This window comes from Theropithecus gelada, chromosome 13, assembly GCF_003255815.1.
Source record: "Theropithecus gelada isolate Dixy chromosome 13, Tgel_1.0, whole genome shotgun sequence".
Lineage (NCBI taxonomy): Eukaryota > Metazoa > Chordata > Mammalia > Primates > Cercopithecidae > Theropithecus > Theropithecus gelada.
In genome coordinates, this window is record NC_037681.1 from 75,716,821 (window position 1) to 75,732,353 (window position 15,533).

General features: G+C 37.6%; 1 protein-coding gene, 1 non-coding gene and 1 pseudogene across 12 annotated transcripts in view; all 3 read right to left on the reverse strand.

Annotated features, from left to right (window-relative positions):
- Window positions 1-15,533, reverse strand: part of RTN4 (reticulon 4) — a 179,172-nt gene that overhangs the window by 38,931 nt on the left and 124,708 nt on the right. The window lies entirely within an intron of this gene.
- Window positions 3,560-3,651, reverse strand: LOC112605447 (annotated as a pseudogene).
- Window positions 6,502-6,603, reverse strand: LOC112605529. Its single transcript, XR_003115507.1, has one exon. It is a non-coding gene; the product is annotated as a U6 spliceosomal RNA (small nuclear RNA).

Consider the following 15,533-nt stretch of genomic DNA (forward strand, 5'->3'; position numbering starts at 1 on the left):
CCTTTTACAATTATGGAAATCCAGAGACTTACAAACATACACTTACTCTTAATCATCACCTGCTCCAACTCAATCTTTCATTATTTATTAGGTATCACTACAGACACTATAAATAGATTCTTAGCTTGGGGAGATGTATTCATGGGCTAATGATACTATCTGCCATGAGAAAATGACATAAAAGCAAACTATAAATTTTATTTTTTATTTTTTTCTGACACAGAGTCTTGCTCTGTCACCAAGGCTGGAGTGCAGTGGCGCAAGCATGGCTCATGATGCAACCTCAACCTCCCAGGCTTATGCGATCCTCCCACCTCAGTCACCACAGGCATGTGCCACCATGCCCAGTTAATTTATTTTTTATTTTTACACTTTTTTTTTTTTTTTAGAGACAAGGTCTCCCTGTGTTGTCCAAGCTGGTCACAAACTCCTGGGCTCAAGCAATTCTCCCGCCTCAGCCTCCTAAAGTGCTGGGATGAGCCACCACACATGGCCTAAAATTTTACAGAAAAATATAAAAACAAATCTATGTACGGCATTTTAAAAATCTGTGTTCAACTTTATAAAACTGACTTTCATTCCAATGCAGTGTCTCTAATTACGTTCCACAATCAATTTACCTGATACATATATCCACCTAAGCAGAAGAGGCAGTAACAGAGCAGCTCAAATATTTTAAAAAGGAATTTGCAAAAATACTGTAAGGTATGTAGCCTATGTACAAAAATACATACTTAAGACTGTATAACTACAATGAAATAGAGATATTTTCTGGAACCTGCTATCTGTGGGCTGCAAAATCCTTAATATCAGAAGTGGCTTGATATTAATATACACTCCTATTATGTACCCACAAAAATTAAAAACATCTAAGAGTTAAACATAGAAAGAACTAAAATTAGGAAAATGAGAGGGGAAAAAGGAAGTGGCTTGAATACCAATGACACATTTATTTCCCTATCTGCCTCTCTAACTCCAAACATAAATAAAGAAAAGTAATTTTTAAAAGAGCCCAGGATTCTCAGCTCAAGTTAATATTTAACTTTAAACTTTATTCACTGAACCCTTGCATAATGTGATATTTGAGAACCCAGTCATCAAGTCATATCATGGCCTGAAAACGTCTGGCCTCTTCACACAACATTCAGAATCTCTAGCTATTTAGTAAATACAAAATACTAATTTTCTAATAACAAGTCCCTTAAAACTGAAAGCCAATAAATAACTAGCATTAGAATAAAATACTCAACTATAGTATTAAAACACTATTTTCAAGTCAGAGATTGCTTCACTAGCAGAAGAAAAAAGATTTATTGTGATCAAGTTACTCGGCACTTAAGACTATTTGTATCTTCTGTGGTACTTGATTTGGCTTAACAATTAAAGAAAAAAGCCTGAGAGGGGCACGAATGTGTAATAAAACATACCCACTCATCTAAACATTAAACATACCTCATAGCACCCCTGGCAGATTAAAAAGTCAAAATAGGAGCCCTGAAGTTTAGTAAACATTTCAGCCTACATAATGACATCTACTTCTTTAATTTTTATGGGCTTTGTAAGTGTACAAGGAAAACTAGCTTGTGGAAATCAATTGACGTTTTGCCCAGTTCTTTCTTATGAAGTTTTTCAATTAGACTTGTTTTAAGTTTGGCAAGATAAGCAAAAAAGTGCTTAAATCTGAAAAACTGGTATGACACAAATTTGTTAAAAGATGTAAAGCTAGATGGGCTATGTTTATTGTGAAAATCATATAATCTCTACTAAAATAGAAGCCTTTAAGGACATTGCCTGACAAAAAGTAGGCACTATGTAAGTGCTATTTACTTACCAGTATGCTAAAAATAGCAATCAAACTAAGAGACAACAAGACAAGTAAGGCACATCTAGGAAAGCTTATATATTAAGTCATTTAATTCTAGGCAATAACCCAATCTTTCTAAACAGAATTGCCCCCCTCTCATACACAAACTATTGTCCTTGCTGTATAGTTCTATTATTTTCCAGCTGAGAAAAATTTACATATGCATAGGTAATATGGTCCTACTCCACAATGAACCCCAACTTAACAAGTCAAAGAAAGGATATAAACCTGTTAAAAACTTATCTTCATTTATTTTATTTTCCTTCAACCACATAACTTTTTTAAAAAATTAAAACTTCTTTCAAGGACAATTTGTAAGTAGAGCACATAAGTCCCAACTTGCAGAATGGCATTTTGATTATCTGATACAAGAACCTCTTTTCTCTTAAAAGCAAAGGCTCACAAAGGAGAGGCCACAGAAAACTCCTTTATTTATACTGCAAGCCAATAAAAGTGTTGTATGAATTCTAAGTCCTATTTCATATTGTGTGTTTGTGGAGGGGAGAAGAGGAGGAAAGCATCCTCTTTTTCCTGAACTCAAAATCAGCTTTACACAGAACTTTTGAAATAAACTGTTCAAAGTTCATATTTGGCAATTTCCCACTCCTCAATGTCCATGTCCCCAGTATCCCCTTTTCCCAAGCATGACAAAAAAAATCAAAGATGAAAACTTCCCCAAGTACATATCCATAATGTCTTTCCAAAGGATAATATGCTCTAAAATTACCTACGTGGTTTCTCTGCTCACATCTCAAACCAAACTCTCTTTTCCTTAGTGCACTTACCTCTTAAGTAGGAAAATTACATGAATAAATCAATTCCTACTAACAAAAAACTCTTTTATGACCTCAGAAACTGTGTATGTTTTCTGGTGGTTTTGTTTTTTTTTTCTTGGGATGGGAGGTGGTGGTATCTAACTGGCGAGATTTCAGACAGTTGAAAGTTGTATTTTAGATTTTAGAACAGGCAGCACTATGCAGTTGTTAAGTCCACCCCAGCCAGCTCTTATTCTAAGACATTTTTCCTTCTCCATTTCTTTCTTTCCTCTACTTCTGCACCCAAGAAAAACTCAGGCTTTTGTTTTGCTTCGTTGCCTTTACAACATTTAGAGATGCAAGGGAAAGAGGGTAGGAAAGAAGCAATCTTTTGGATTGAAAATGCTACTCTGAAAGTTAAGACACTGCTTATGTACACTGCTCTTGAAAGCTAAAATAATTTCTACTTTCCAGCCACAGAAAACAGGCATTTAAAAAAAAAAAAAAAGAAAGAAACAATTATAGCTACACAGTTGTTTTAAGCTTATTTCAAATTTTAACTATTCTGAGCTACTCAAAGGTATGATATTAACATGTTTCATTACTGAAATGAGTTAATTTTTAAAACCCTACCATACGCTGTAATATAATGCCCTCTATGGACTAAATTACAGCACTTCAACATTACTGAATTAAATCTTAAGAACTGGAAAAAGATTTTAGTCTAGAAAATGAATGACAGTACAAGTTAAAATAGCAAAACAACGAGCATTTTGAAGTTCATAAAAAATTCAACATAAGGTACCAAAAATGAATACTAATAATTCATAAACTGGAAGTGACACTTTTAATGAAAACTAATATGCTAACTTCTTACATTATAATCTAAAATATACAAATATTCTTTAATAACCAAAGCATTTAAAAAAATTTTTTATATAAAAATATGAAACACTTCATGAATTCTGTGTGTCATCCTTGGACTTCTCTGTATAATTCCAATTTTAGTGTATGTGCTGCTGAAACAAGCATGCTTTTTTTTTTTTTTTTTGAGACAGAGTCTCGCTCTGTTACCAAGCTGGAATTCTGTTATCAGGCTGGAATGCAGTGGCACAATCTCAGCTCACTGCAACCTCCGCCTCCCGGGTTCAAGTGATTCTCCTGCCTCAGCCTCCCGAGTGGCTGGGATTATGCCACCAAGCCCAGCTAATTTTTGTATTTTCACTAGAGACGAGGATTCACCATGTTGGCCAGGATGGTCTGGATCTCTCAACCTCGTGATCCGCCCACCTCAGCCTCCCAAAGTGCTGGGATTACAGACGTGAGCCACTGCACCGGGCCTCAAGCACGCATCTTTAAATTCTGAATTCAAAAATTAATAGTCACTAGGCTCTAAACAGATCTCCTTAAACTTTAATGTCTTCATTTAAGTATCCAGGTTTAGGGGGAATCTTTAAGGTCATTTCATAATGTATACAGAAGTATGATTAAAGCATTTGATTTGGTACAAGATGTCAATATTCAAATTTGTTTATAAAAATTTTCAGCTCACCTGTTAGTGCAAAATAATATTCACAGCTCACTAAATTTCTCTGGCCAACTGACTTCATTCCACAGTCAATTATAGATCATTCCACAGACTTGATTTTCCCTCTACAACACTAGATGGCACCAACACCCATAGTCTACAGTTGATTGTCCAATTCATGGAAGGCAATCTGGCAAACATTAACTTTCTGGCTTTTCCATAAGATTGTTGCCTGGCACTAGGGAGCTAGATCAGAGTATGGGAATAGGAAAACAACTCTAACACCAAAAAAATAAGTGGGGTAAAATAATCTCTAATCAGAATCCAAAGTCAATTTTAAATAGATCAGAATTAAGTGTAAAATTAAAACTGTAAGTAAATAATGTATTTTCCTTTGTGAAAACTGAAAATGTCCACTGAAATGTAAACTAAAAATCTTTTAGAAAACTGAGGGAAAACTAACACAAGAGTTGACATCCTTTATATGTAAAAAACTCTTAGAAAAAAATGAACACCTAAATTTAAAAATGGGCAGAGTATGAACAAGCAAATTACAGAAAAAATAAACTGCCAACATGTTCACATCCACTAATAATCAAAGATCAAAAAAGCAAGATACTACTTGCACCTATCAAACTGGTAAAAGGCTTTTTAAAAATACCAAGTACAGAATGTCTGGAAGAATACTTAAGGAACAAGTCACAGCAGGCAACTCTAGGAAAGAGCACTAGGCAGCTGGACAACAGAGAGAGGAAGAAGTCTGACTGTAACTGTACTTTCTGAATTTTGTATAATGTAAAAATATTATCTATCAAAAAATAAACAATATGAATTGGTGAAAGTAGAGAAATGGGTGTTTTCTTATTCTGATATAAGGGTAAAAATTAGTACAACTTTTTTTGTGGCCAATTTTTGTAGACACCCTTATAAATGCTCATACCCACTAACCTAGGTTTTTATTTCGAATTAATTTATGGAAAATAATTCAGGGATATGTAAAACATATTTAAATATAAAGAGGTTAACAGCATTATCAATAACAAAGGAACAATCTAAGGGTCCAACAATAGCAAAGTGACTGGTTAAAATATATCCATACTAAGGAACACTAAGTAAAAAAATCAGCAGCAGAATATTTAAAGACATGGAAATGTTTGCATTATATAAGACATCGCTCAAGTTTTTAAAAGCTTATAAACAATATATAGAATATGATTGAAATTTCATAAAACACTATTACATTCTTAAAAATACACATATGCGGCCAGGTGCAGTGGCTCATGCCTTTAATCCCAGCACTTTGGGAGGCCAAGGTGGGCAGATCACTTAAGGTCAGGAGCTCGAGATCAGCTTAGCCAACATGGTGAAACCCTGTCTCTACTAAAAATACAAAAATTAGCCGGGCATGGTGGCCCACATCTGTAATCCCGGCTACTCAAGAGGCTGAGGCAGGAGAATTGCTTGAACCCAGGAGGCAGACGTTGCAGTGAGTAGAGATCCCGCCATTGCTACTCCAGAGCCTGGGTGACAGAGCGAGACTCTGATTCAAAACCAAACAAAAAATCACATGTGCATTGAAAGTAGACTAGAATAATATATTCTAAAATATTAACATTGATTATGTCTGGGTAATATGATTACAATTTTTTTCATCTCAAAGATTTTCTGTATTTTTCAAATTTGTACAATGAGTGTGTATTGTATATCAGACTGCTTCATAAACTGTTGCCCTAACTTCACTGACAGTTATCAAGTCCTTAGAAAAAATCCTTATTACTAAAATTTTGAAGCTCGAGTACATTAAAATATTTGCCAAGGGTCATACAGCTAAATCAGTGAAAGGGTCGGAATTAGAACTCAGGTCTGTAAAATGCCTAAAATTAAGCTTTTTAAACCACATTATATTTAGCAGGTATCTCTCTTTTATGGTACATATTTATTTTCAATCTGTTTTGGACCCACAGTAAGCGCTAAATAAATCCTCACTAATTTAACAATATCACTTTTAAAAAAGTAAATATAATCGTTTCCTTTATTAACAATAGTCAGGTTCTACTTTAGCTACACTGTACATCTATTGATAGCCTTCCAGTTAAGATTAACTACTTATCATAGTAAAGTCCAACTTACATCAAAATTTTCCAAATATATTTGCTCAATAAAAATGTATTTTAAACAAAATATCAACTCTTAGTATCTACAGTACTTCACTAAATTACAGTACTTCAGTAAATTATGAAACTACTGAATTATGAAATTCAGTAAATTATGAAAATATGCTAACTTCTTACATTATAATCTAAAATATACAAATACTCTTAAACACCCAAAGCATTTTTAAAAATTTTTCATATAAAAAGATGAAACACTTCACGAATTCTGTGTCATCCTCATGCAGGGGCTATGCTAATCTTCTCTGTATAATTCCAATTTTAGTGTATGTACTGCTGAAGCAAGCGTGTTTTTTTTGTTTTTGTTTTTGTTTTTTTGTTGAGACAGAGTCTCGCTCTGTTACCAGGCTGGAATTCTGTCATCAGGCTCAAAGGCTATATACACTTTTTAATAAAGAAAAATATTTTAGGCCGGGCACGGTGGCTCAAGCCTGTAATCCCAGCACTTTGGGAGGCCGAGACGGGCGGATCACGAGGTCAGGAGATCGAGATCATCCTGGCTAACACGGTGAAACCCCGTCTCTACTAAAAATACAAAAAAATAAGCCGGGCGAGGTGGCGGGCGCCTGTAGTCCCAGCTGCTCGGGAGGCTGAGGCAGGAGAATTGCGCGAACCCGGGAGGCGGAGCTTGCAGTGAGCGGAGATCTGGCCACTGCACTCCAGCCTGGGCGACAGAGCGAGACTCCGTCTCAAAAAAAAAAAACAAAAAAAAACAAAAAAAACAAAAACAGAAAAATATTTTAAATCATAAGAATATCAAAATAATTCTTATTCATGAACATATGTAAGTTCTTATTCATGAACATATATAAGTTTGAAAAGCATAATTTCGTATATTTACCAAGACAAACAAGCCCTTTTAAAGTGAGTTATCATGGTAATACTACTTGGTGAATCCTGGATATTACATAGTTTAATTATAATGAACATAGTTTAATTATAATGAACAAATAATCCACGTACGGTCGGTTTACACTTCACTTACCATTGCCTAATGGTTCAACACAACAGGTGTGTGATAAAAGCAGCAGCACCTTGATTGCTTGCTAAAGTTAGGACAATAAGTGCTTATTCCAAAACCAGGAAATAACTGTGAATGGACAAAACCTGGGTTGGAATCGCAGTTCATTCTTGTGAAACTAGGTAACAACTAATATAAATAAGAAGTTAACCCAATGTCTGAAACAAGGCAGAAGCTCAAAACATTATGCTTATTACATAATTTACCACGTATCTTTGAAAAAGTTACTTAACATCCTTAGACTTAGATTTATCACCTATAAAATGGCTCCTTTTTTTTTTTTTTTTGAGACGGAGTCTCGCTCTGTCACCCAGGCTGGAGTGCAATGGCCGGATCTCAGCTCACTGCAAGCTCCGCCTCCCGGGTTTACACCATTCTCCTGCCTCAGCCTCCTGAGTAGCTGGGACTACAGGCGCCCACTACCTCGCCCGGCTAGTTTTTTTTTTTTTGTATTTTTTAGTAGAGACGGGGGTTTCACCGTATTAGCCAGGATGGTCTCGATCTCCTGACCTCGTGATCCGCCCGTCTCGGCCTCCCAGAGTGCTGGGATTACAGGCTTGAGCCACCGCGCCCGGCCAAAATGGTTCCTTCTTACAGATTATGGTGAAGACCTAAATGAAACAAATATGTGAAAACTGCTTTGTGTTTAGAAGATGTTCCATAAAGGATAGTCTTCCCCTTCCAGGTAAAATGAGAAGAATTCAGCTTTTCTCAACACTTTAAAATTCTCAGTTAAAAATCTAAAATTGGGAGAAAGAAAATCTAGAACTGAAACAAATGAAGCTAATTGTATTTCAAATGAATATCTTAGCCATTAGTCAGTGGGAGACAGAAGGAGGGAAAAGAAAAAAGAACGAACTAATACAAGTAATCTGTGAAGAATGTATTTGACTATACACATTCCACTTTAGGCACGGTTGCGGAGTAGGGACTTGCAAACAATCCAGAACTCTTTTATCAAGTTTTTTTAATTATAGTGATATGAAAAAAGAATTCTAAAACTCCTATAGGTGTATTAAAGGATTGGATATAAATAATGTATTGGTGGTCTTAGGAACCAGGGTTCTCACTATAAAAGAAGAGACAAATATGAAATAAGGAAAGAACAAAACCTGTGAGAATGGATTAGAATCAGAGGTATCGGTGTGAACTCATTTCTTATGTATATGTGTATGTTTATGTGTATGTATATATATAAGCATTTCCTAGCTTTATCCACTGAAAGGTTAAAATGGAAAAGATCCCCACAGTAGCAATGACCACAACTAGCATCTAGCTTTTGATCTTTAATACCTCACTATTAAGAAAATGACCTCTCACTCTACATTAAAAGGAATCGGGGATCCTTGGAGAAATTGCTGATTCCAGGGCTGGGACACAGCATAAAACAGGCCTACAATATTTTGTTAGGCTAGAAAGTAAGATGTTCCCCTCCCAACCCCAAAGAAAGAAGGTTGCATGTCCCTGAGCCTACCTGAAGGAACCCTCAAAATATGGAATAATTTACCACCAAAATAATAAAGTTCAGTAATGAATCATAAACCATTGGAAAGAAAATGGAAATTCATGGATCCATACTGATAATTAATCAGCTAATTAATTCATTAATGGAAATGGGGGTCTGTTGCTTAAACAGGAATGCTGAGGGTCAACAGAAAAATGTACAGGGAGTAATGGGTTAAAAAAATCATTTTTCAACTCTCATGGTAAAGACTGGATCAAGCAAGAATCATCAATGGTTTACTAAATCGGGGGGCAAATTTTGATAGGGAGTGGGATATCTGCATGCGTTCAAGTGTCACTCCTCAGACTGCTTATTATCTGTAAGGGAGAAACAAAGACAGTAATTATACGATAAGGAAATCAGAACCCATCTTGCCCAGATGGTCAAAATTAACATAACCAGTGAGGGACTGATGAATAGCAGGTAATTCTAGAAGTGGTGCTATGAGAGGGACACATCACCATCTATATAGTAAATGAATTCATCGCCTCAAATTAATCACTAGGAAACATCAGATAAATCCACTATGAGGAATGTTCTATTATAAAGGGGGGGAAAGAGAGGCCCTGTGCTCTTTAAAACTGCCTCAAACAAATTTACAAGAAAAAACAAACAATCCCATCAAAAAGTGGGCAAAGGATATGAACAGACACTTCTCAAAAGAAGACATTTATGCAGCCAACAGACACATGAAAAAATGTTCATCATCACCCGCCATCAGAGAAACGCAAATCAAAAACCACAGTGAGATACCATCTCACACCAGTTAGAATGGTGATCATTAAAAACTCAGGAAACAACAGGTGCTGGAGAGGATGTGGAGAAATAGGAACACTTTTACACTGTTGGTGGGACTGTAAACTAGTTCAACCATCGTGAAAGACTGTGGCGATTCCTCAGGGATCTAGAACCAGAAATACCATTTGACCCAGCCATCCCATTACTGGGGATATACCCAAAGGATTATAAATCATGCTGCTATAAAGACACATGCACACGTATGTTTGATGCGGCACTATTCACAATAGCAAAGACTTGGAATCAACCCAAATGTCCATCAATGACAGACTGGATTAAGAAAATGTGGCACATATACACCATGGAATACTATGCAGCCATAAAAAAGGATGAGTTCATGTCCTTTGTAGGGACGTGGATGAAGCTGGAAACCATCATTCTCAGCAAACTATCACAAGAACAGAAAACCAAACACCACATGTTCTCACTCATAGGTGGGAACTGAACAATGAGAACACCTGGACACAGCAAGGGGAACATCACACACAGGGGCCTGTTGTGGGGTGGGGGGAGTGGGAAGGGATAGCATCAGGAGATATACTTAATATAAATGATGAGTTAATGGATGCAGCACACCAACATGGCACATGTATACATATGTAACAAACCATCACATGGTGCACATGTACCCTAGAACATAAAGTATAATAATTACCAAAAAAAAAAAAAAAAAACTGCTAATGTTATAAAAAATAAAGACTGGAAATGGGAAGTCCTACCCAGAGCAATTGGGCAAAAGACAAATAAAGGATATCCAAATTAGAAAGGAGGAAGTCAAATTGTCCCTGTTTGCAGATGACATGATCTTACATAAAGAAAAACCTAAAGACTACCAAAACCTTGTAAATTCTGTAAAGTTGCAAGATATAAAATCAATATACAAAATTATTGCACATCTATACACAATAAACTAGCTGAAAAAGAAATCAAGTAGGAAACTCTATTTGCAATAGCTTAAAAAAAAAAAACACCTTGGAATAAGTTTAAGGAGATGAAAGACCTCTATAAGGAAATCTACAAAACAATGATGAAAGAAACTGAAGAGGATACAAACAAATGCAAAGAAAGACATTCCATGTTCATGGATCAGAAGAGTTAATATTGTTAAAAAATGGCCATACTAGGCCGGGCCTGGTGGCTCACGCCTGTAATCCCAGCACTTTGGGAGGCTGAGGCGGGCGGATCACGAGGTCAGGAGATCAAGATCATCCTGGCTAACACGGTGAAACCCCATCTCTACTAAAAATACAAAAAAAATTATCCGGGCATGGTGGTGGGCGCCTGTAGTCCCAGCTACTTGGGAGGCTGAGGCAGGAGAATGGCATGAACCCGGGAGGCGGAGCTTGCAGTGAGCTGAGATTGCGCCACTGCACTCCAGCCTGGGCGACAGATAGAGACTTCGTCTCCCCGCCCCCCCCCCAAAAAAAAGGACCGTACTATCCAAAGCAGCCTACAGATTCAATGCAATTCCTAATAAAGTACCAATGACCTTCTTCACAGGAATAGGAAAAAAATCCTAAAATCTGTATGGAACCACGAAAGACTCCAAAAAGCAAAAGCAACCCTGAACAAAAATAAAGCTGGCAGAATCACACTCCTAAATTTCAAAATATACTACACAGTTGTAGTAACCAAAACAGCATGGTACTGGCATAAAAACAGCAACACAGACCAATAGAACAGAATAGATAACCCAGAAATTAATTCACATATCTATAGCCAATCAATTTTTGGAAAAAAAAAATGCCAATAACATTCATTGGGGAAATGCCAAGAACATTCATTGATATTACTGAGAAAAAAAATCAGTATTTACATTCCAATAGTAAGAATATAGTTTGTCACACATTTCTTTATAAATGGAGGGGGGAAGAAGACCAGAATTCATTAGTTTCTTGACAAACCTGACTCCTCCAAATTAATAAAGCACCATCTGCATCATAATACCTTATTCACCTCTCTTGCAAAATCAGTCTTTCTTCCTAAAACTAAAACTGATTTCTGCCTACAAAATGTCATTTTAAGAAAACAAGAACAGGAAAGGCCTGGAGGCTTACGCCTGTAATCCCAGCACTTTGAGAGGCAGCAGCAGGAGGATCCTTGAACCCAGGAGTTTGAGACCAGCCTGGGCAACAAGGCAAGACCTCCTCTCTACAAAAATAATTAGCCGGGCATAGTGACATGAGCCTGTGGTCCCAGTTACTTGGGAGGCTGAGGACCACCTGACCCTGGGAAGTCGAGGCTGCAGTGAGCCATAATCGCACCACTGCACTTCAGCCTGGGTGACGCAGCAAGAACCTGTCTCAAAAAAAACAAAAGAAGAACATATGAGATAATAAATGATCTGAGGAAATTAGTATTTTATTATTTAATACTTTTAATGTTTAAATGCATACACATTAAAATGACCCAGAATTTTTTAAAAAACACACTTAAGTATTTCATAATTAGAGATGGCAAAAAACTTTTAAGCCATCTGATAAGAGAGCTTCCCTTACGTTTTATAAGACCATTGCTGTATTTTGGTACATTTGACTTCGGTACACTTAAACTTCACTTTCAGGAAGACAGAGAGGTAAGTACCTATCCTCACTACACAATGTTTAACTATGTCCTCAACAGTGTGTCTACACCAGCTGGCTGTAGTTGCATAAGGGCAAAACCTCGTCTTAGTTTCATCTTTTCCCCTCCCCCACCCCCCAAAAAAATCTCGTATAGTGCTTGATATAAGCATGTTAAAGCAACTCTTACCTGATTTTACACCTATTTTTTGGGGAGGGGGGGTCTTTTTTTTCCTTTTTTTTTGGAGAACGGGGTCTTGCTATATTGCCCAGGCAGGTCTCAAACTCCTGGGCTCAAGCCATCCTCCCACCTCTGCCTCCCTGAGAGCTGGGATTACAGGCATGAGCCACCAAGCTCAGCCACTACTTACCTGCTTTTAACAGATGCCTGTTATATAATCAAGTCAAGAAAATTATTAAGTTGCAAGGACTTGAGCTAATCCACCCTTCCTTTTATAGAAAAGGAAACTGACATGTAGAGAAACAAAGTGATTGTCAATGGTATAGTCAAGACTAAAACCTCAGGTCACCTATATTGTTTTCATTACAGTAATACTGGGTTTCCTTCCCATTATATGTAACTTTTGTAGAATACATATACTGGGTGTTCTAAATAATTCTCTATTCCCTAGTAAGTTGCTATGATAACTAATATCAAAAAAGGTGAAGTCAAAAAGGCAGGAAATACCAATTTTCTCAGAGAAGGGAGATAAACATATTCTAAAAGAGAATGCCCAAGCATTGCTTACACTTTCTTCCACCATCCCCATTAAGCTTTCAACGGCAATGCCCCCTTTTCTTCCCTTTCTTCTAAACTATTAGGCTATAGATTTCCCACGTTTAACAAAAACAATCCAAGAAGCAGGTGACTCCTGAAATACTGAAATTCCTGAGGGCCACATCTACCAGAGAACTGCTAGCTTTAAGTTTCGGGAGGGAGCACTGGTGGGGAAGGGAGACTTCAAAGGCGTTGCTATACTGATTACTCCTTGCTCTTCACCAGTCATCACCACACTGCTCTGGGCTTCTGAGACCCTTCTTTCTACTCTTCCCTCCTAAACCATTTTACTGTGCTGTTTGAAACCCCCCTTCCACTGTGAACCAGCTCCTCTAATCCTCAACTTCTTTACTGAACATTCCTGCCTTTACCTCATCTTCACTAAAACCCGGCTCTTCCTTGAGGATACTGCTTTCCCTGTGCAACTTGCTAAATGAAGGCTCAATCGTTCTCTCATACTCTACACACCTAAGGGAGGCGGGGGGAGGTCAGTACCCACTGCTCACCAAACTTTATTTCAGAGGCCTTGGGCAAAAGTCTTGGCTATTCCACTATGTCATTCTCTATCCTTCCTCACTTCTTCTATCTACCATCCTCCAGTTACCTCACTGCCCTTTACCACAGACTCTTACCCCAGTCTTCCTCTCCACCCCTAGTCCTGCCATCATCCTGGGTGACTTCAATGTTAGGTAGAAGTGCAATCCAGTATCACAGCCTCATAGTTTACTTGACCTCACCTCTAGCAATCCTAATCTGACTACACAGTAGGCCTTTGCCTCATGGCCTATCACTGGCCATTATAATCAACCTGAACTGCTATTTCTCTGAAATTCTAAATTCAACATCCAACACACACACGCACACACACACACACACATACACACACCCTGCTATCCCGCGCATTCATTCTTTCTCTCTCTCCCCTACTCTGACCACAATCTCCTATCATTCTGGCATGTATTTATTCCTACTACTATTGGTTCTTAAACCTAATTTGGGCCTTGAGTTCACTGACCATCTACTCTCCTCCTACCTCTCCTACCTTTTTCTATTCACATCCTTCAACTTAGATGCCACAGTCCATCACTTCAAATTACTCTCTCACTATCAGCCTCGACTTTCTTGACTTACTGTCCTTCCACAGGGCCCACCTACCAAAACACATCCTTGAGTCACTACAACCATTTGCCTTCTCTGAATCCATACCTAGGTTGTTTGGCACAGTCAAAGAAAAGTCACCCCACCATTTAGACCACCTTTCAACCTTGATTAGGCTCCTAATACAATGCCTTTGGTTTCCCTAGTCAGAGGTATTGCAGACCTCTTCCACCCAATCATGACCTAGTTCATTCCTAGCAAATGAACATACTGCTTTAAAGAATAAACATAAACCAGCAAATAATTCCCTCAACTTTCAGCCACAAAACCCTAACAGTATGAATACCCACACTTTCCTTTCCACTCACTACAATCAAAGCTGTATCCTTCCTTGTAATGCTAATTCTTCCACCTGAACCAGGGAGCACATTCCCTATCCCCTTCTGACTTTCTGCCAGCACCTGTAATCAGATTTTCCCCTTCTCATCTTAAAAAAAGAAACAAAAAGAAAAAAAAAAAAAAAAAAAAGGCCCTTCCTGCACCACATACTCTCCTTCCTGCTTGCTAATATTTTAATTTTTCTCCAGTAAAACACTCAAACTTCTTAAGAGTAATCAACATTTACTACTGATTTGCTCAAATCTCATTCACTTCTCAATCCTAGCCATGCCCAAGCACACCACACCATTTGCCGCTGTCATGCCAACACCTTCCCTCCTTTTTGACCAACTTGCAATCCTTAACTGACCTCTCTCTAGTATTTGATAATTTTGACCTTCCACCTTCAAGTAGTCCTCTTCTCTTGATTCTCCCCAGTTGATATCTGGGGCTTTAATTTCTATCTCTAAGCCCACGACAGACACATACAGCCAAGATCTCTCTCAAGAGCTGCATATGTATAATATCCATAACTTACTGGATATCTTAAAGGTATGTACATCAATACCAACATATTCAAAACCGAATTTGTATCTTCCTTCTTAAATCTACTTTAATCTCTCATGTTCCCTATCTCAGTTTCTCATACTGCCATCCATACATGTGCACATGCCAAGAATGAAATCCAGGGTTCCTGGGGTCATCTTTACTTCTTCCCCTCATCTTTTACGTCCTTATCCATCAAACACCAAGTCCTATGTCTCTGTGCTCATCCCACTGCCTCAATGTTCATAATCTCCTCTTTCTTACATTACAGCAACTGGTCTACCACTGTTCCAATGGTGATGAGCTGGACTGTACTGCTGAAGCACCAGCACTTACATACGTAAGCATATTCAGTAAATTTATCCTAATCACTATTTTAGAGAAAACGTAGCCAAATCAGAATACTAATAAAGAGCACATGTGCAAATCACCTTATGCAAATCAGGTATGTGTAAAATGGACAGTCAAAAGAAAAAAAGGAGAATTGGTACTTTTCAAAATAATTCATAATAGCATAACTCAATTTATACT